At 52.7% G+C, this 22,092-nt stretch overlaps 1 long non-coding RNA gene across 1 annotated transcript in view; it reads right to left on the bottom strand.

The window, feature by feature from the left end:
• Positions 1 to 11,753, bottom strand: part of LOC123031090 — a 29,844-nt gene extending 18,091 nt beyond the window's left edge. The window contains exon 1 of the long non-coding RNA XR_006416222.1: positions 11,595 to 11,753. This is a non-coding gene — a long non-coding RNA (uncharacterized LOC123031090). The remainder of the gene's footprint in view (positions 1 to 11,594) is intronic.
• Between the last annotated feature and the right edge of the window lie 10,339 nt (positions 11,754 to 22,092).

Below are 22,092 nucleotides of genomic sequence, written 5' to 3'. Positions count from 1 at the left end.
TCAGCGGCCTCCGGCGGGGACCGGCGGCTCCGCGCGTCCGCCCTGGGGAGGCGAAGGGCGGCGGGGAAGGCGCCGCTCCCGCGGGCAGCGCGGCTCGGCACCCCGCGCCGCATCCCGCCCGTGCGCGCTGCCTCCGCGCCGCGCCGCGCCTGCTTCCCGTCGCCACGGTGACCGCGGCGGGCAGCCTGCAGCCCGTGCCCTTCCCTGGGCAGGGCGCTCGCCGCCAGCCGCGGAGCGCTGAACGGGAGGGCGCTCCTGGAAGGTGCCTCCAGCTCTGGGCGTGGCTGCCGCACGGGCGCCCTGGCCTACCTCCCGGGGCTGTTGTGTTGCCACAGCGCAGCGCGGGCCTTGCCGAGTTCCTCAGGCAAAGAGGGGCGGCACAGGTCGTGAACTGAGCACAGGTGAATTCTGAGCGGCCCCGCTCAGCCCGAGGTGTTTGAAGACGCTCCTTGGCGCTTCCTACAGAAGAAAGCTTTCGAAGCAAAGGGGGTGCTTGTGTGTGGGGATCCCGAGGGGCCTTCGCGCCCCTTTAGAAATAAAGCGAAGTCATTCTGGATTACGTTCCGCACTGTGTAATATTATAATGTTTATGTTTACATTGGCTTGCGGGCTCATGGAGTGGTGTGGCAAAGCACATGAAATAAATCCAGTGGAGAAATGCACGTTCTCCAACCCAGCTTTTAGTCGGTAAAAACAATGCATCTGTTCTTGTTGTAGCTGCCGGTATTATTATCTCTCATGCTATTATTATCATCATCATCATCATCATTATTCAAGGATTAAAGTCGCAGACCTCTAGGTTAAAACCAACTTAGTTTAAAACTTGCTGCAACAGAGCTTCATTTTGTTTTTGTTTGCCTGCTGAAAGTCAGAAAGAAAGATGCCAAATCGGCTCCCCAGGGCAAGGAGTTGGAGAGCGAAAGCACCAGGACTGAGAGCAACTTTTCAAATCGGATGGCCACCATGAGTTTTGCTTCCCTCTTGAGAATTATAAGTAGTGTGCAAAGTATAGGAACTCCAGTGTGGTTTGCAGTGTGCAAATCTTTCCACCCTTGCAGAAATTCAGGGGTGGAGGGTAGTGATTCAGCTAGGTAAGTTTCGCTCCTTCACTTAATAGTTGTACAGGGACCCCATTAGATGGCCGTGTGTCTTCCCTCTAAGGTGAAACAGGCGACATTTTCCCTTTTCCTCGTGGCCTGTCCACCTTACCATGCTGTGCAGCTGCTTCAACATGAGAGCCGAACACCCAAAGCACAGCGGAAAAGGTTTACCTGCTCTGATTTAGAAAAGGAATACTCTGGACATGTGCAGTTTTGCCTGTGGTCGTTCTCAAACCGTAGCGCTGTCGTGGTTATAGGAATAAAATAGGAACTTGCTTCTGCAGCCCTGATGCTAAACCCCTTGGCTCAGTTCGCCGGGTTCAAGTTCTACTCTTGTCTGCCACCCTGTCCAGAGGTACTTGAATTCTCTACTCAGACATATTCAGTGAGATGCTCTCTCATAATTCATGGGATTGCAGGCCCGTTTAATTAACTCTCAGCCACTCACTAAATATAGGTGTGCTTTCAAAATGAGCAGGCGAAAAGTGTGTAAACTTGATGCTGACTTTTGAGGAAGGGAATTGTCAAGCACAGAGTCCATCGAGATAAAAATCAGTGGAGCCTCTGCCCCCCCCCCCCAGATGTTGTAAAACTGATGAAGAATTTCAGAAATAATAATTTATCAGCATGGGTTGGGCTTGCCACCCCATCTTTCCGTTTTACAGAGTTGTATTTTTGTCATGATATGCAAAATACATATCATAGAGTGCAAAATACCACTGATCCCCCCCAAATATAACAACAGTCAAGTTTCTGGCCCTCATGCTTAAGAGTGAGTGAATTCTCAATCATTCGCAAACTGGATGCAAAGGTCACAGAGAGGTAGTTTGAAGTGTACCACCTGCCTAGCTTCTTGTTTCTCCACAGCGACATCTGTTCCTTTGACTGGCTTACTTTCTACATCTTCCAGAGCCTTCATTTAACTGTTATAATTTACACAGGTTGTAGAATTTGGTAAATGACTGATTTATGCAATTAATACAGGTTGCAGAATCAGCCCCTTCTTGCATGTTTTGCATAATTTAGGCAATTCATTCCATTTTCTCGGGACCAGATTTTGTATTGTTGTCCGTTTTTGTTTTGACTCTTGGCTACGCTCTGTGTTAATTTATGTGTTAAGCATAAAATGCTCTTCTTGGAGGTCTGCTGAACTTTTGCCCAATTTTCAGGGTGTCTCCAAGATTCTTCTATCCCAGCTTTTTAGTTAGAGATGTCATTTCTGTATTTTAATACATGGTAGCTAATGTTTGATATGTTTTAACAATGGTACTTCTGCTGCTGCTTGTACAGTTGGATTTCTACCACTGGGGTTGTTTTTACTGTTGTGTCCTACAGTGTGTTTTTATTTGTCCGCTGCTTTGGAGTTTGTTCTTCATAGAAAGAGAGGGTATACATGACAACCTTCTTAAAAAGAAAAGCAGCTTTGCATGGCAAATCTGGAATGTGGAAGTGGCATCCATGTGCACTTAATCCTTTCCTTCACCTGCCACCTTTTTTCCCAAGCCACTTTTCTGCTGCAAACACACATTTACCTTCCCAATCGTTTTTTAGAATTCTGCAGAACGAACTCTGCCGAGAGCCGAGTGGCAAGATTCAGAGCAAAGATGCCGGGGAGAGGGAAAAGGGGAAATACTGTCTCTCCGTCGCTGTTTTTCGGTGCTGTTACCCCTCGAACTCTCTGTTACGTGCAGCTCCCATGATATGTGTTCCCACATAATGGCTTTTCTGGAGCATCCTGAGGACGGTGCTTTCTGAAAATCCAGGCAAGACTGAGTCCTCTGCATGACAGACCCACTGAAATCGAAGCGACTCAAGCAGGATCCAGCTCTGTCCGTGGAAAAATTAACTTGCTGCTCCGCGGTCGGTGCAGTGATTGTACTGTGATATGCGCGCCTTCTGACCCTTTGCTTCTGTGATTTCCTGTGTGCGCTTCACGCGGGGCCATGCGAGGATGAGGCAGTGGTGGGGAGGTGTTGAGAATTGGGGTGTTGCGGCTTTGTGCGACATGCACGGCAGCAAAAAGGCTGTTGGTTTTCCCGGGGGGAGCAGATGAGGCTCTGAAGGAAAGTTGCGGAGGGCCACCAAGGCAGCGGTCGCATGGCGCGACAGAGTTTCTGCGCGTGTCTGTGAATGATCTGCCCTAGATCGAATGCTGCAAACGGAGCGTTTGTTCGATGGAAATGCAGCCTGTTCCGGGGCCAAACAAGGCCATGGAATGGTCACACGAAGGCCTTCGCTGATGCTGCACTGACAAGAGAGGCAGATGTACCTGGCTGGTGGGAAAGATCTGCTGTGGGCCATTTTTCCAAGGACGCACACCTAGCTAGCAGCAGGCATTCAGGCATTCTTTCAAGATACTGCTGGAACAAATGTGTAGCCTTGTTTGGGTTTCACGTGCTGGACAAGGCCCTAGTCCTCACTGAAGAGTTCCATCTGTGTCTGAGTTGTACCACTCCATGTAGAAAAGGAGCATGTTACACAGAGGTTTGCCTGGCGCTCTCTTTATATTCCTTCTGGCACAAGGTGAAGACCTTTTTATTTTGCCAGTATTTTAATTGTTGATCTGCTTTTAATGGTGTTTTAATAGAATGTGGTATGCCTTCTGTGAAATTATTGGTTCTGTTAAGGTGAGGTAGGGGATACTTTTATTGTGTTATTGTTTCACTATTGAGTACTGTGTTTTCACATTGTTTTGTATGGTTTTATTGTTGTAACCTGCCCAGGGGTCAATGGGGTGGGCACTAGAAATCAAACCATAACAGAAAAATAAAAGAGTTCCACCCCAGACTTTGCACTGGGATGCCGCGTTCTCTGGGAGTGAGCGGCTACTTCCTGGGAACGTGCCGCTGCGTGCACTCCCCCCCGTGCTCTGAAAGGGTAGAGTCCGGCTGGAACCCGTATTCGTGCTCGTGCGTTCATCCAGACACGTAATATTCTGCTTCTCGGGGCCCAACGTTTTCGGAAAGTGGCTTCCATACGACAAAGGGAAGCTGGTTAGGAAGGGCACCAAGCGAGGCGCGTTTGACTTGAGATTCGGTGGCATCCTGGGGGATAAAAGCCATGAGTGAGGAGGGCTACCAGGCCCAGGGGCAGCATGTCAGGGACGGGCCCGGGAGGGGGCTGAGCTTCTCAGAGGCATCTGACTGCCTCCTGCGGGAAGTGGGGTCGGGCTGGATACAGCTTCCGTAGGATCCAGAAGGGCTCTGGGACTGAATTCGGCAATAGAGATTGCTGGCGGCAATAAAAATCCGGTCTTGCATGGCAAGCGAAGACCATCATGGAGCCCTAATCAAATGAAAAGCAGCAGAAAGCTAGAGCAAAGGCAGAGCTGCTTAGGCAGCACTGTCCTCCAAGGCCTGCTCACCTGCCTCCGTGAAGTGGTGGGTTTCACAGACTGGGTGCTGCCACAGAAAAGGCCCTGTCAGCCGTACCTGGCCTGCAGAACAGCTCTCACCGCATGGTTCGACGAGCATGGCGGAGAGGCAGTGCGGTGTAGTGGTTAAAATCACAGGACTGAAACTCAGGCGTTCCGGGTTCTAGTCCCCACGCAGCCACAGAGCTCACTGGGGGACGTTGGTTCAGCTCTCAGCCCAAGCTACCTCACAGGGTTGTTGTTGCGGGCATAAGGCTGAGAGGAGGAGGAGCAGGAGGAGGATGTAAGTCACTTTGAGTTCCTCGTAAGGAAAAAAGCAGGATATAAATCTAATAAATACATCAATAAAGAGCAACACAGGAAGAGTCCTGCAGGCTGATCTACTCCAGGGTGTCCGACATGGAACCTCGGAGAAAGGCACAAGTACGACATGCTTTCAACTGTACCTTCCCAGCCAGGTTCCGGGAACTGGTACTCAAAGTCTTGCCGCTCGAATCTGATTTTTAGCTGTCGGCAACAGGCTGCAACAGGAGCAGTTACTGGGAAAAGCCGCCCGGCGCTGCATCAGCTGAACTGCCCTCCTTCCGAGCTGCTGGGGTTAAGCCCGCTTCCAGCAGGGGGCTGGATTAGATGACCCTAACGGCCCCTTGTCCGATGTTGTGCTGGGGGGCCGAGTATGAACCCCAGCATGATTCATCACGAGACCTCAGGAAAGTCTCTGTCCGTCCCTCCGCACCCCACGGTGCCGCCCCAGCCCCACTGGCCTGCATTATGGAAAGGATTATGATATTAGCTACCCCCGCAGGGCTGGTTTTGGGAGCTTTTCAGAGGACGCCTGGGAATGTTTCCTTATCTGCAGGATTTTTTCAGGGGCAAATGTATCTACTAAAACCTGCTGAAAGCGCCATCTGAATAAAGCAATTGTTGCACCGGAAGCTTTTGCTGTGTTTGGGAGGTCCCTGTATCTGCCACAGGCAGAATTTTAGAAGTGGCACCCCCTCCGCCTTCCCCCCAACCCGCCGGGGGTCCTCTAGGGGTCTCCTAGACTACAGGACCCCGGAAGCATCCATGCCTTCACTACGAGAGCAAGGAAAGAGGCCCGAGTCTTCCGAATGGTGCCCACCATTTAGAGGTGTAGAAGTGAATGCGCCACCCAATTAATTGCGCATGTCTCTCAGCTCCATCGAACGTTTTGAATGAACTGGCTGCACAGGTGAGGGCTGGGTTCCCATAGACCAGGATGGCTGGTGTACCCCTGTCTCAGAGTGAGCACCCAGGAATACACAGGGGTTGGAGGAAAGAGCAGTAGGGCCGGAAAGAGAAGGGACTGTTTTGAAGGTGTGTGCAAAAGCAGCTGGGGGAAAGAGGGAGGCCGTGGGAAGGGGGCACGGCTGCCGGAGGAAACCTGAAGGGCAGGGAGCTTCTCCGTGGGACTGACCTCTACACACTTCCCTGGGAGCAAGTCCCACCCAACTGGACTGGGCTCCTTTCCAAGGATCCGGCTCTGTTGAGGAGGGTGCTGTCCAGCAGTGCTCTCAGCACTCCCTCGGCCAGGGAACCCGCGCCAGGGCTGAGCTTGGTGGGGCTCAAGAGGGTCATGACGCAAGAGTGCAGGTATTCCTATGGCCGCGCTGGTCGCCCTGGGGTGCGGCCTGAGGGGCAGCTGGGCTGCCTCGGCCATGGGCCAGAGCGCGGGGACCCCTGAGAGAGCGTCGTGGCACGGCAGCTGGGGGGGCCTTCTTGCCCCCGCCGTGCATCGCCCTGGGACTGGCTGCCCCGGGCTGAGAGCGAGCAGGGCCGCCGGGCTGCTCCTTCAGGGCCTTGTCGTGTTCATCGCGCTGGTGGTATTTTGCCGGGGCTTCGCCCAAGAGCAGCTCATCAAAGGCAAGGGTGATACGGATCAGTCAAAGCCGGCGAGGGCCGATCGCCCCCTCTCTGATGCCTACTTGCAGCTCGGTCTTTTGCGAGGATTTTCCAGATGGGGTCCCCCCACCTCTCTCCCTCTCGGATGCCTTTCCTCAGTTTTACTTTTTAATGGATGGAGACCACCTGGGTCCAAAGAGGAGGACGGCAATGCAGCAGCACCGGCAGAGGACGACTCTGGCGGAAAAGCGGCCGTGGGGCTGGGGTTCGGAGGCCCGGGCCATGCGCGAAGTGGCAGAGCCGGGCTTCCCAGCACAGCTGTCCTTTGATGTTGTTCCGACGGTGACCCCAAGTTGGGATTCTCCGAAGTGCCTGTGTGAGTCACCAGGCGCGGTTCTTTGAGTTTGTCCTCTGGAAGAGATGAGGACGGGATGCTGCGGAGGGGGCCGGGGGGAGCGGTGCTTATTTATCGGCATGGCGAGTTCCTACAGAGCAGGATGCCTGGCCTGTTTTCTGTATCCATCTGGACATGTGGAGCTGCAGCTGTGCCCAGAGGGAGCGGGGGAGGGAGGCAACTTTTCGAATGGAAATGGCTCTGAAGAGCAGCCCCTGGTGGAAGGACTTTTGGGAGGGAGAAAAGCAAGGCACGGGGCTTGGGGGCGGGGTGCCATATCATAGAATCGTGGGATAGTAGAGTTGGAAGGGGCTGTGAAGGCCATCAAGTCCACCCCCTGCTGTTGCAGGACAGCAGGTCACACCATCCCACTCAGAGGGCTGTCCAGCTTCACCTTGAATGCCTCCGGTGTGTCTCAACTTGAGTTGATCATTCCATGTCCTACACGTTGGTATCAGCGAGAAGAGATCTTGGCCTTCCTCTTTGTGACAGCCTTGGAGGTACTTACAGAGGGATATCATGTCCCCCCTCAGCCTTCTCCGCTCTAGGCTGAACATGCCCAGTTCCCTCAGTCCCTCCTCACAGGGCAGTATTTCCAAACCCTGGATCATTTTTGTCGCCCTCCTCTGGACCCTTCCTAATTTACCCGCGTCTTTCTTAAATCTTGGTGGTCAGAACTGGACACAGTATTCCAGGTGAGGTCTGACCAGTGAGGAGTAGAGAGGAACTACTAGTTCTTGTGATTTGGAAGTAATGCTTCCAAAAATAGCATTTGCCCAGCATATCCCAGCATGAGTTTAGCAGCAGGGTGAGATCCTATGAGTGAGCTGGCTCTACCTTGCGACTGTGCTTCCGATGCCTCGCCTGGGTCAAACTCTAGCCCCGGGGGCAGCGACGGAAGGGTGAACGGCGTTCCATGTCACACACCGGAGTAGATCGTGCCACTGTTGCACCTCGTCCTGAGTGCAAAGTTGAGAAGATGTGCCAGAGGCATCCATAATCTCACTCTTCTTCTTCAGAAGTACCCTGCCTCTGACCACTGTCAAGAAGGAAGAACTGGGCTTGGGCATAAAAGATTTGCTGCTTGGAACACACACACTGCCAGTCTTCTCAGCATTTCCTCCCCTGCTCTTCAGCGTAATCTCAAGGTGCTAGTCCCTGTGAAGCTTTTGGCCTCTGACTTGCAGCAGCTCCTTTACAGCAAGAAGCTGCTGACATCAAAAAGCAAACAGCAGCCCTGGAGCCAAAAGTCTTTTCATGGTGCCACACTGGAAGGGACTGTGGCTGTTTTGTTTTTGCAATTGTGAGCCACCAAATAGTCCAAAAAGACGCTCTAGACAGTGCACAACAATCAGGAAACGGGAACTATTAAAATAGGTGGGGAAGAGAAATGTTTTTGCCGGGCGCTGACATGGAAGCAGAGTTGGCACCAGGTGAACCTCTGCACAGGTCGGGGGCAGGCACCAAAAAGGCCCTTCTCCTATTTACCACCCCCTCCCCGGGGTCACCTTCTTGAGGGATGGCTCTTTCAGAAGGGTCTCTTGCCCAGATCTTAATGGCCAGGCAGGCACGTATGGGAGAAGGCAGTCCTTCAGGCAGTGTATTCATTGCTGTGGGAAAGCCACTCTGTGTATGCTCAAAGCAGGCCTGCCACTTCTTCCTTCTGTCAAGCGACTGCCCCTAACTTAGTATTAAAAACATTACGCTCCTTCTGGCCACCAACTGTGCAACATTCAAGGAGAATTCTCCAGGTCGTGGGCTTCGAAAGGGCAGCCAGAAGGTTGCCCTGGGCGGGGGTGCTCGTTTGGGGAGCTAAAACTCCCCACAGAGCAAGGGGGAGAGGGCTGAGCCTTGAGGAACTGGGCCATCAGACATGGGAGGGGTCTTCACTGCTCCAGATCTGGGCAGAGGGGCTTGGACAAGGTGTGCTTGGTGGCCCGCCCTCTCTGCCTTGGGTCATCGGGTTGGAGATCGCTGCCCTGCCTCCCACCTGGCATCAGGTGTTTGCAAACCTCCAGGTTCAAGGGCAGCAAGACTGCAGTCTCACGTTGTTCTTGGGGCTTTCCTACATCTGCGTGTCGACAAGTTTCGCTCCTGAAAGCCAACTTGTTCGGTTCAGGAAAGGAGGTATAAAAATGCCGCGGAGGTGCCCGGGGTTGAACCTCGGGCCTTCTCCTGTCCAGCCAGGTGTTTTGGGGGCTGCAGATGAAAAGGTCAGAAGACTGGAGCCTTGCGACAGGATGGCTTGTTAGACGGAGGGCTCCCCCCACCCCACATCTCGCAGGTGAAAGATCGCCCGAGGGCAAGCTGGCCAGGTAGATGCGTTTCAAGAGATAGCAAATACTTGGAAGGCTGCCGTGCTGGAATGCGTCTTGTCCTGTGGCATTCCCCCTCTGCCCCCATGTGGTTTGCGCTCGGGCCGCTCTGGCTCTGTGTGGCGAGAGGCCTGCGCACGTCCCGAGGTGGCCAGCGGTGCGTGGCGCTGGACTTGCCGGCCGCACGTTGCGTGTCCAGGTGTGTGAGGCTCTGCTGCTCCAGGGCGGCTGCGCACGCTTTCCCCAAGCATCTTGGTGGAGTTCGACTGTTTCAGAAACCTGATGGATTAGTGGTTAAGCCTCTGGAGCGGTTCGCAACAAGACGAGAAGGTGTGTGAGCGGGGGGAGCCAAGGGGGGGTCCTCGTTCTTTCTTTCCCCCTCCCGAAAGCCTTCTTCAGCCTGTTGGAACTCGCATTCTGCAGCACTTTGGAGAAATCAAACAGAGAAGAGAATGTTCTGTCGAGGGCTGCAGCCACATTACTTCTCGGTGAAACGGCACATTTGGTTCCTCCCTTTTTTTAGAAATTAATGGGAGGGGGATACTTAGCCCCTTCTCTTCCAGCTGCTTTGCTGCTCAAGCACACCTATTTCCCCAGTTCTTTTTCGGCTATAGAGGAAAAGTCTTGGGGGGGGGGGCATCTCTATAGCTCAGTTCTATCGGAACTCACTTGAACTGCTAATTTCATTCCACTGACTCCACAGAGACTGACCTCATGCAAAACAGTCAATCGCAGAAAGTAGGATCCTTTTTTCCCATTGATTTCTTCTTTTTTTTTTTTTCTGAAATCTCAGGGGCAAATGAACTTTGCCTCAGCACTTTGGAAACACGGAATTCTGCATGCTGCCTTTGGCAATGGATACTACTATGCCAGCTGGGCTCCTAAAATGTACACGTCTTGTTCTCTGGCCAGAGTCGTCGAGCTAGGATTCACTGGGGAGATGCATTCAAGTACGGAGACACAACCATACCAAGGCTGGTTATTACTACACTGCCTTTTACCCTGTTTTTCTTCCCCTTGCAAGGAATCCATAGCAACTGATAAGGCTCTCTGCCTCTCCATTTTATCCTCGCAACAACAACCCTGCGAGGTGAGCTCGGTCGGGAGTACATGCCTGCCCTAAAGTCACCCAGTGAACTCTATGGCTGAGTGGAGACTAGAACCCAGCTCTCCTGAGGCCCAGTCCAAGACTCTAACTACTAGGCCCCACCATCTCTGTAGCAAAACAATCCATCTCCTGCCATGTAATCCCTGTCTGTAGTAATGGCAGAAAAGAGTAGTGGGTAATCAGTTGAATTAAAATGTGAAAAAGCATCGGACGACGCACTCCCAGCCGTGACGCTCCACCGTGGCTAGAATTCCCAGACAGCTTTAACCTCCATGAGATTCTCTGAGCGAAACACCATCAATATTGTTCCCGAGCCACTGGAGGGAAGCTTCCTGCTGATCTTGAAGGCAGCACACTGCCGTCATGCCTAGATGGAGTGAGCCACCACAGTTCTGCAATTACATGTGCATGCGTCCATATAAAGAGGACCTCTGGGCACCTTTGCAAAACTACTGAGGTCAGGATTGGAGTGTGGCTGTTGGCAACTTCAAGGCTGCCCTGCTTCTTTGCCAGTTACATGAGACCCGGATTGCACGAAGGGAGAAGACCTTCAAAATAGGAGACCGTTCTTGGAAAAGTGCTATGCAAGGTTATCCAGTTCCGGGAAGCTTTTGGGCAGAAGCAAAGCAGCGCTCCGCTCTTTGATGGATGGGCATAGATTGCAAAAGAAGAGGAAGAGGCTTTAGGAGTGGGCTCAGAAAAGCTACGGGGCTTCCTACGGCCACCGGAACGGATCCCTGCCTGCTTCCGTTCTCCCTGCTTTCCCCTCAACTGAGTTTTCCTTCCTTGCCACCTTTTCCACCGTGTTTCTTGGTTTTAAAACAGAAATAACCTTCTTCAGCCCCTAGAAAGAGTGATGGATTGATTGTGGCAGAAGCTTCATGAAATATTTATCCTGAGCTGGCAGGTGCTGAGAAGTGTGTATGTGGAGGGGGGGGGAGCGTGGTAAACGGTGGGGGAGCCGGACATGAAACGCAAACGCTGTGACACCTCCGAAGCGAAGCGAACACTTGTACCAAATGGCTCTCCTTGCCACCACCGTTCGCAGCGTCCGTGGCGTGTCGCCGTGCTTAGGTCCTGCTTATGGGCTGCATGTAGGCATGTAGTTGGCCAGGATGGGAACAGCCGGCTGGGTCTGATCCCCATGGATCTTTTTCTCTGCCAGCTGAGGATATAAATTCTATCTTAACTTGGAAGGCGGGCCGCAGGCCGCAGGCCAAAAAAGCATTTGCGAGCTCCGATGTGCCGCAAGCTTTTACGTTTCTTTTGCTTCCAGAGCTACTAACAGTTTCCCCTCTGGAAACAAGAGGGACACAGGTCCTATTTTCCAAAGGCCATTCTTCTCTTTGAAGGTGTCCTCTGTTTAAACCATAAGGAGAGAATGAGAAGGGGACATGGAGTTATCTGTCAGGACCTTAAAATCTAGCAGGTACTGACTTACCATCTTCTGCACCGTGGTGGGACATATTTCTTTTTAAATGCTTTTCGTTCTTCCTAAAATTGCAGCTGCCCCCTCTCGTGGATGCATTTCCTGCTTTTTCGGCAACCGGCGGGCGCTGTAGGACTGGCTCATCCAATACTTTCGCTCTCCTGGAGTGAAGCACTGAAAAATAACAGAATCCTGGTAAAAAAAAAAAAAGCCAGAATAGTACCGACTAAACTACAATATGCAAGTGCGAAGACTGCATATTGACTAGGAGCTGGGAAGTTGTGGGTCTGAACGGACTTGGTTTGAGCAGCTGGTCTGTAATCCTGTGAACTTTGGGAGTGAAGCTCCCTGAGGTCAGAATGGCTTACTCCTGAGTAAAGATGTGCAGAACGGGACTGTTCATGTCATCCAGCTCAGCTCCTTCCTCCTAGCTATAAAAGCATTCGAGGACCTACTTCTGAGCTCCCTCTGCCATAAAACCATTCTGTAATACGAGGCTATTGTAGCTGCTGCTGCGATCACAATTAAAACGTGGTCTTTTAGCACTTAAAACAAGTTCTGTATTTGAATTATTCCCATGGCTCCCAAAGCTCAAACACAGAAGCGAAATATTTCAGTATATTATAAAACATTTTTCTACTCCTGCTGCTACTTCTACTTATAATCACAGTAATAATCTCCATCCTTCTTTAATGCTAGCCAGAGTGGTTGCGTTATTATTCGTTATTAGTTTCATATGTTTGCCTTGATATATGTTTGCAAAATAGCTTCAAGATCAGGCACAAATAAAATCCACAAAGCCGGTGCACAAACATGTGTAGAACATCAGCAGATGAAATCAGTAAATAAAAAGATGAGAGCGCCAGCAAAAGTTAAATAAAAACCCAGAAAGAAGCAGATAAAAGCAGCAGAGAGCAATTCCAAGGGTCAAGCATCATTAAAAACCGGTGAGGTTGAACTGAATATTTGTTCCATGCCTTTATTAATCCTTTACTCAAGAATTTCTTTGAATAAATACCCTCCCAACCAATGGGTCGCTGCTAATAATTCATAAATCATGCATGTTCGTACAGAGCACTTTCAAAATTTCGTTGTCTTTTCATCTTGGATTCTGAAGGCAGGTCAGGAATGTTACCCCCATATATATATATTTTTTTAAAATGTTTGTATACCGTCCAGTACCAAATCGTTCCTGGATGGCCTTACAATAAAACCATATTGCAGATGGGAGCTTGAGAAAGAGAGCCCAAAGCTTACCCAAGTCCAGCTTGAAAGGTCGAAGAAATACTGGAAGTTGAACTGGGGGCTGCCCAAATTGTGAATCGGTTTCTGAATCGGAGGCTGTCCCGGTAACTTGGTTCCTTGGCCATTGTGCTTGGAAGAACAGCCTCGGGCAGAGGTTGGAGGGAGCTAGGCAGCAAAACTTGCCTATCCAACCGTCCCAGATAAAACTGGGGGGAGGCCTGGAGGCCATCTAGCCCAGCCTCCTGCTTGATGCAGGAAATCTCAACCTAGAGCCCGGATTGCACGGGCCTGTCCAGCCTCTGCGTGAGATTCGCCAGAGCAGAAGCACGTGGGGCAGCGCTTCCACTGGCCACCCCTTCTTCACGTCAAGGAGATCCTGGTCCCCGAGAGGACAGCACTGGGCACTCATACACGCAGCGGGGGCCCACCAAGCCTCCCCCATGTTGTTTCCAGCGGCCCTTCCTCTTCCTTCTGAGGTCAGGCAAGATTGCTGAGACGTAGCCCGCAGGGCAGAGCCTTGGCACCCCGCCAGGCCCAACCCTTTGGGCTTCTAAGTGGAGGGGATGTTCTGTGTCAATGTTTTTCTTTGCCTGGTGAGCTGAGGCAGGGCTGCTGCCTAGACTCTGCTCAGAAGGTGGGGACTTCTCTCCTTACCTGAGCACTGAGTAGCTGAGGGCGGATCAGGGCCCAGATCTCCCTGTTCTTATGCTTACCCGCCACACCTCGCTGCTTCCCAGGAGCTGCCTCTCTTGTTTTCCACGGGTGCAAGATTATCATAACTTTCTTTTATCATAGGAGCATGTACCTTTGCTGATAGCAAGAGGGAACGCAATGTAGTGCAACATACTGGGAGCCCAGATTCTGGCTGCTCATCTTATTCTCCTATCCAAGGCAGAATTAGAAGCTTCTTATTTTTCTGGTTGCTCAGGTTGGGAAAAGGAACTGGGGAGGGGACTCCCTACAGCAGAGGAGCAAGCAAAAAGTTGTCACTCACCTCTGCAGGAATTTCCCCACTGCCGCTGCCACCCCGGCTTGATTCCTGCAAGCAGCTAATTTTAGTTTTGCGAGAAAAACAAGCGTGGCTTTAACGGATCCCTTTCCCCTGCCAGCGGCAGCTCTCGGGCTTAGCTGAAGGAGGCCGAGTTGGCAGAGGGCTGCCTGTCAGCCTGGGATCCTTCTGGGGAACCCGATGGGCAGGATCCCTTTGCAGAGACTCCCTGGGCAGCTGGAAACGGATAGCCCAGGCATCGGGGGTGGTCTGCTTGCTGCAGGAGCCTGGCTAACAAATGGCCAGCTATTTTAGTTGCAGTTGCTTTGAAGGTTCATGCATTGCCTTTCCACCCAAAGGCCCCCGAACCTGTATTACGACGGCGAGCGTCTTGCTTAGATCAGTCTTTAAAGCACCGTGTTTGCTGAAGCCAGTGTCCCACAACAAGGGGTCCCAGGCACTTTGGCCGTATTCATTTTAATCGAGAGCGCCTTGGGCTAGGATTTTGTTCGCATCTCCAGTACAGCAAGGAGCAGTTCCAGGCGGTTCATCTCCCACTTGAAAGGGGTGTGGATTTCTGCTTAACCCAGCGAAGGGTTTTGTCTCTCTGGGGGAGCCGCTCGGCACGGCCCTGGCCAGATAATGAACAAGCCAAGCATGGCCAGCTTGCTCCTGAGAACGGCAGCGATCGGAGCACTACCTTGGACCGTTGCTCGCAGTAAATCTTTCCTGAAGCACGAAGGCCTCCGTCCCAGGGACCCTAGAGCAGATGCGCTTGCTTGGCATGTGCCCACACGGCCAGACGCTGTACCAGTCCACACACCTAACAGCCGGGGCAAAACTCCTGCACCAGGGTATTGTATGGGTGCAGTGCTAGAGCAGAGGCCTGGGTTCAAATCCCCACTCACTCACTCACTCACTCGGGAGGCTGGCTGCACTGTCCTCGGGCCAGTCGCCACTTTCAGCCTGGTCTACCGCACAGGGTTGCTGTGAGAAGAAAAGGGAGAACGGAATTAAACCATCTCGGCCACCTTGAGCTACCTGGAGAATAAAGCTGGGGTATAGATATCAATAAACACCCGAGTGGCTTGCGTCTAGTTGTATAAACAATCCTTGTACAAGGGCCCCGGTACTTTTTCTCGTTCTGAGTTTTTCTTTCTTTCTTTTATTTATATATTTTAAAAAACCCCAGAGTGGTGTGGTGGTTAGTGTGTTGGACTGGGGTCCTGGGAGATCCAGGTTCTCGTCTGCACTGAGCCATGAAGCTCAGCGAGTGACTTTGGCCCAGTCCCGCATTTCAGGTGGCCTACCTTACAGGTTTGTTGTAAGGATAAAAATGTGACATAGACCGATGTAAGTTGCCTGGGGTTTCCTGCAGGAGGAAGAAAGGTGGGATATAAATGCAGTGGAGGAACCATCATAATGTACCTGCATGAGTGCAGGAGCGGAAGGAGGATCTGGGGGGCCATCCCACGAACAGGAGACAATTGATGCAGCCTGGTTCAGGGGAACTTCTGGGGACGTTTCGGTGGCTGCTGCATGACCACGTAAGCCCGTGGCCAGGGAGTCTGTGTTGCCAGGCTCCGCCGGGATCCTGGAAGCTCTCCAAGGATGGCAAACACTCGTGTCCAGGGAAAAAAGGAGCCCGAGCCAGACTTCTTCGAGCATGTGCCAAGACAAACGGGCGAACGATTGGCTTCTGAAGAGACAAAGATGCGTTCTTGTCTCCTGCGTCTTGTTTGTTTGTTTGGCCTGTGCCAAACCTGGGAAACCGCAGCATTGCTGCTGTTGCTCATAAAGAAAGGAGAAGAATTTGTCAAGCTGTCAGAGTGGAGAAAGCTCAGGGGACATGTTGCTACTCGCATTCTTTTCTAATTGCCTTGAATGGATTCAGCCTAGAGGGAGCTAACATACCTTGTTCTCAAAACAATGCTCCCTTGGAGAGGAGGAGGAAAAAAAACCCTGTCTTTTCCCCTCGTGCTGCTTACCTGCATTTACCTGCCGAAAAGCCAGGGTTTTACCAAACCTGCAGAGGCCGCTCCTCTTTCCCCCATCGTGTTTTGCAGCACAGCCGAAAATAACATGCTGTGCAAGACAATCTCGGAGTTACCTTTTTTAGAAGAAGGGAAACCCTGCAGAAGGGTTGGATCCGGAGTGGAGAAGGGGCAGGGGAGGAATGGACCAAACCCTTTCCCCACCTGAGGCATCTCTGCTCCACGCGGCCTCTTCCTCCTCCTCTTCCCATGCGGTTCTAACTGTGAGTTGGCTAAATATTTTTTGAAGCTGCAGGACGGGCAGTGAGGAGAGGTTTAAGCTCTCGCTTCTCTCCCTGCCCCAAATCCACTGCCCCAAAGCTGCTGCCATTTATTTCCAGGAAGGTATTAGGGCTCTGTGCCTTTAACATGCATTATCATTCCTACTGTTTACAATTTATTTCATTTTTACATGGACTAAGAGCCAAAGCTCTCTGGGCAGTTCACAACAGCTCCACCATCTGTTTCTTTCTCGCTGCTTGTAGAAAATGCTTTCGGCTGGAGCTCTTCCATGCCTTCTATTATGCTTTTGAGTGAGGGATTCGGAATTCAAAGCGCAATTCCTTTTTGTATCCTTTGCTGGTCAGCTGGAGCGATCGCCCCAGTGGCAAAGGAATAAGCCTCCTCCCCACACGGCCTTGCAGCTTGCTCCTATCCTGGCACCTGTGGCCACATCCTTTTATGCTTCCCCCAGCGCAAACCACTAGGAAGGTCGGGTCGTGTTTGCGTTCTGTCTCGTGCCCACAGCAAAGGGAGAGGTGGCAGCTGGCTGTGTAACCACTTTGTGGCTGTTTTTCGAGCACCACTTGGCCAGGTTGTCTGACGCTTGAACTCGTCCTTCTTCTGCCCTGCGGAGACGGGAGACAGGGGCACGCAGGGTATTTGTAGAGCCCGAGGGGCACGCAGGCCCGGTGGTGGAATCCTTGAGGAAAAAGCAGAGGTCGGGTTGATGAATAGCTAGCAGTGGGGAGAGTGAAGTCAACCCACGATGTTCAGAGGCACCTGATCTCTGAAATGCCAGATGGCAGAGATGACTTTCTGGCGAGCACTTCCAAACATCTTGTTGGCTGCTGTTGAAAGGACTGAACGTTCAAGGGTCATCCTCTGTCCATGGACATCGTTTGGCTGCCTGGGGATTCTCATTTCCTACAGTTTTATTCTACATTTCCTTCAAGGAGCTCATGTGTGGCCAGCTCCTCGCCCTGGAAGGAGATGCAAGGAACAGGGTGCGAAAGGCAAGGGATGGCAGAAAAAAGCAAGGAGGATGCCTATCCTGTCCATCCCGGAGCGTGAAACTGGACTGCGCTTCTTGGATTCTGCCACAAAATCTGGCCACTGGAGAATTTCCAAAGGCTCTAGAGGTTTCTTACAGCCGAGAGACGCTGGAAAAGATGTGGGGTGGATTTGGGGCAATGTCAGATCTGGGCACTGCTGGCAGTAGAATAAGGTACGTAAACGACAAAGAGCCTTGTGGCACCTTAAAATGAGTCAAATGTTATGGTGGCCTACGTTTTCGTAGGCTGGAGCCCCCTTCCTCAGGTGCCTGGCCTGTGATCTGCAGAGTCTGTTGGGTGTGTGTATAGATGTGGGTGTACGTTGATCGGAGTGATGGGATTAGAGCTTCCACACATGCAAAAAGGACCCTTCTCAGTTGCGGTCATGGGTGATAGTGCAGCTGAGTAAATTAGCACTGAAATGGGGCAGGAAGCCATCGACACTCTCCCAGTTCAGATGACTAGAGCGGAATGCTTTGAACTTCAGTTCCTTGGCTTGAGGAACCTTGCTACAGGGCAGGTGCAAGAAGTCCCACCACCAGTGGCCAGCCATTGTGCCTTCTCCTCTTCCCCATCCGCAGCCGTGCCCTTTTCCTCTCTTGCCACGAGTGCCTTGCTCACGCGAGCACACGGGCCGGGCTCTTGCTGCGGGGCTTTCCAGCCAGCCCTGCTCCAAGGGTCGCCCGAGCCCTCTAGAGACTGACACCCTTGGCTTTCTCGTTGCAGAGTGGGAGACCCTGGAAAGCATTCAGCCCCCTTACGCATCACTCTGAGGGGGCCTCAGGGGAACGAGGCACGAAGCAGGCAGTGGCCACCGCTTAGAGGACCACAGTGCTTGGTTTTTGCTCACCTGCTTCTTGACCTTGCCTCTCCCAACGTGGCACTTCCAAGATCTGTTGGATGAAAACGCTTGGCCTCTCCAGCCACTGCAGCCAATGCCCGCAGGCTGGGCATGATTGGGGTTGTAGTCCAACATGCTGAAAGCCCCATGCTGGGGAGAATGGGATTACTTTACAGGGCTGGAAGGGGCTCACCGTTTCCATGTTCTCTCACTCGCTGCTTCGTGATGCTGTTTTCCCAGAATGCACAGGGACAGCGTGTTATTCTAGGACGAAAGTGTGGCAGCCAATCCTCCACCCCAGCACATTCCCTAACAAGGAAAAGGGGGCCTGGAACGGTGGTTGGAAATCCAATTTCAACCCACAGAGGGCAAAACGAATCGCGTTAACAGCAAGAGGCAATGTTATAACACGGCCTCTGCCCCCCAGTGATTCATGATTACTTGCTTAGTGGAAATGAAGTTGATGGACCCGGGTGTTCAGGTGTCTCCCCACTCCAGGCTGTGGTTCCGACCCAGTTAGCTTCAGCAAGGGGCTGCGTCATGTGTCTTTGTGTCAGATCATGCCCCGGTGCAAAGAGAGGCTCTTTGCATCGTTATGCCAAGCGCCATGTGCTGAGGGAAGGGGTAACCGTGTTCTTCCACAACATGTTGTAAGCTGCTGGGGGGGAAGCCGGGCAGCAGTTTTTCCAGTGCTCCTGGCTCCAGCCACAGAACTGTGTCACTGAAATAAGACCTTTATCTTCCTGGTTATCCTCCTCAACAAGTCACGAGCGTTTGTTTGGAAAAGCTGTTATCCGAAGCATCTCTCTGGAAATGCTTGAAAGAGATCCCCTGGGCCCTGCCTCCCACTTCAGAGATGCAGAGGCTTCCATCGTCTGAAAAATCTGGAAATTATCTTGGGTCTTTGAACAATTGCCCTCCTGCATGGCCAAATGGAGCTCTCCCAGCTTGTCCCCCAGCGCAGTTCTCTCCTCCGCTGGACCATCTGCTTTGTTTGTGATGATGGCCTTCGGGAGGGGTTGCCGAGTGCAGAAGAGACTCATCCTTTCCTCCCCCCACTGCACCCCCAAAGTTCCTTCAGGAAAGTGAAGGTTGCAGCTCTGAAAAGCATCCAGTTGTTCATTTGTAGGAGATTCGTTTCCAGTTCGATCCGAGCATGGCCAGTTAAAAGCATCAGATAGCAGGAAAAAGGTAACTAGAGGGACATCACTGTAAACAATATTGGAATAGCTAGTCCAGTTGTCAGACGATGTAGCAGATCAGTTCCTCTGAAGATGCCACACAGCTTTCCCTTGGCGCAGATTCAGTGCATTTCTGACCCTCCCAGTGGGGGTGAACTGAAGTGGATCCTAAGACCCATGAGGATAAAAGTGCTCATCGTCAGGGTGCGAAAGATGCTTCTCATCTCTTGCAATGTGCTGCAAAGGAGTCGGCAGTCGTGGGAAAGACGGTGTGGATGTCTTTCTAACTGGGCAGAGCCGCATCCTGTAGAAAACGCGAGCAGTTTGGAATTCAAGGAGACGTTTTCGACTGTAAGGTGATGGACAAGACTTCTGCTAAGCGCCTGCTTTAAAAAAGGCACCAATTCATGAGCAATGCAGAGGGGTTCAGGAGATCCCCTGAGCCTGCCCTCCTCACCCTTGTAATAGTTCCTGTTCGTCTTGCAGGAACTCGTCTCGAGGGAGGCCGGGGCCTGGGTCCCTTTGCAGTGGCTTTGTGCAACCGCGAGTGAAGAAAGGGGCCACGGCTCGGCCGGTCTCCGGGGGCCTGACTCAGGAGGGCGAGGCGAGGCGGGCGAGGCAGAGCAGGCGTCATGAGCTTGCGAGGCCTCCGGGGCCCCAGAGGATGAGCCAGAGCCCGGCGGGTTCGTCTGCACGTGGCTGCTGCCTCTGCTTTTGCCGCAGCAGTCCCCGTGCCTGGAAGGCCCGATTCCGTCCAGGCAAGGGAGCCAGGAAAAGCGAAGCGCGTCGTCAGGGGGGAAGTGGTTTTGAGAGAGCCGCTGCCGACCCGAATGCTGCCCGTCTGGGGGGGGGCTTGTGGCGGCCGGAGCTGGCAGCCGGCGACCTCGTTCTGCTGACTTTGGCTGGCTCTTGACCGCTCCGGCTGCTCCTCATCACCCGCGGATACACTGGGACTGCTCACACTCGACAGGGCAAGTCCTGTCCCTCCATTCTGGGGAGACAAAGGGCGGCTGTTGAGCTGGGCGAGGAAGAGGCAGTGCCCTGGGGGGAGCCCCCCAGCGCCGCATGTGCTCTGTGGCAGCCCTGCTCGAGAAAGACGGGGTTCTAAGCCACAAGGGCGTTATTACGACGCTGCTTTTGCACTGCCCGTTTGGCTGCTTTTTCTGCCTCCCAACATCTGGGCTTTTGTCAGCCAGGACTAGGATATTGCAGAGGGGCCCTGCTGCCCCCAAAGGGGCGGAATATGGGGCTACTGTCAGATTTAGCAAAGGAGCCTCCTGCACAGCAGCAGGCCAAGGTTTCGTGGTGATGTGCGAACTGTTTGCAAACTGCCAGGCTCCCAAGGAAGGCCTGAAAGTTGGGCTGGGCCGAGCAATTCCCAGGTGGGAAGAGGAAATGCTTGATGCGCAGTTGCTGGTGGCATGTGCGCCGCAGACTGGAACCTGGACTGAGTCAGGGTCCAGCTTAGGGGAGGCTTCCCCAGCTGCTCCTCCCAGCTTTCCCAATCCTTGTTCAAGCTGGCTGGAGAGGAGGAGCTGTGGAGGCCAGGAACAGCTGGAGGTCCCCAGACTGGGGGATGCTGATTGAATTCCTCAACTCAAGAGTTCCCCTCTTACTGGAAAATGGAGTGAGGTGCCGCTTTAAATACAGCTAGTTAACGAAAATATTTTGACACCCACGGGGAGCAGGACCCTGATCGTGGTGGCCCCTTTGGTATGCCATTCGTCCGGGTAACTCAGCGGCAGCGTGCTGGTCCACGGACCGCTCCGGGGTTGTCTCTGGTCCTGTCATATGTTCCAGGAAGGCAACTGCCGTGCTGTTTGTTTGCAAGCACAGAATGGATTCTGCAGCAATTAGAGAAAAGCCTTCACTTTCCAGCTCACCCGCCGCAATGGGAAAAGTCTCCACGCAGCGGGGCGAGCGCTCTTTCGCGCCAAGGGCTGTGGCCAGTGGCTGGAGGGCCGAGCGGGGTCCCCGGGACCAGGTGTCACTCCTTCCTCTACATGATGCCCATTAGGAGACGCTGCCCACCCTCCACTCATGCCTGCCTCTGACATTTTCCCCTCTTGCAAAGAAGCCCAGGCATCTTGCAAGCCCTCCTTCGCTCGTCACATCCTCACCACAACCCCCCGGTGAGGTAGCCAAGGCTGAGACTCCGCGCCTGGCCCAGCTTCGTGGCCGAGGAGCCTGGATCTCCCCAGGCACTAGGGGGGCACAACACATCTGGCGAACACTCTGGCAGATTTTTTTTTTTAAAGGAAAGTGACCGCCATGACTTCCGATAATACCAGTCCAGCTTAGGTTGTGATGTTGCAATTAGTATGACTTAAACCCAATTGTCTTCCTCGTCCTCAAGGCAATGATGCTTTAAACATAGCTGATAATTGGCTTGAGAATATTTGACTGACCAGTTGGCAAAATCCAAAAGCCGGCCAACCCAAGAGAGTCCTGCGTGACCACTTCTGTTTTACACTTCAGAATCTTCCACAATGCACTCAGGGGAACGCAGGCGAGGAGAGCTGTGGAGGACACTCTGTTTGTGGGGGGACATTTTGCGGGAATGCATTTTTCCGGTGGCTGGATGCTCCAATCGAATTATCCCACAAATGGGGAAGTGGAACCCCACACACTTAGAACACACACAGGACCTGAAGGCTGGACAAGGTGCCCGGAAACCTGCCTTAGCACCCGAACGTGCCGGTGGTGGTGCTTTGCTTTGTTTTGGCTGCAGGTAGCATTGGCTGGTGCGGGTTGGGCCGGATTATTTTTGGAAAGGACGTTTTCTCCCCCTGCGACGGCTTGGGGGTGGGCGGTGGGGAAAAAACCTTTCTCTGCGATCAGCCACAATTTGCATGGAAAGAAAGCCACCTGAGCACCAATAGGGGACGCAAACCCCTAAACAAAACCAAAGCATATGCCATCTTCAGAGGAATTTTACACAGCAAAGA

The sequence above is a fragment of the Varanus komodoensis genome, unplaced genomic scaffold, assembly GCF_004798865.1.
Source record: "Varanus komodoensis strain SLA01 unplaced genomic scaffold, ASM479886v1 scaffold48, whole genome shotgun sequence".
Taxonomy (NCBI): Eukaryota; Metazoa; Chordata; class Lepidosauria; order Squamata; family Varanidae; genus Varanus; species Varanus komodoensis.
This window is presented reverse-complemented; position numbering and strand designations above follow the sequence as displayed.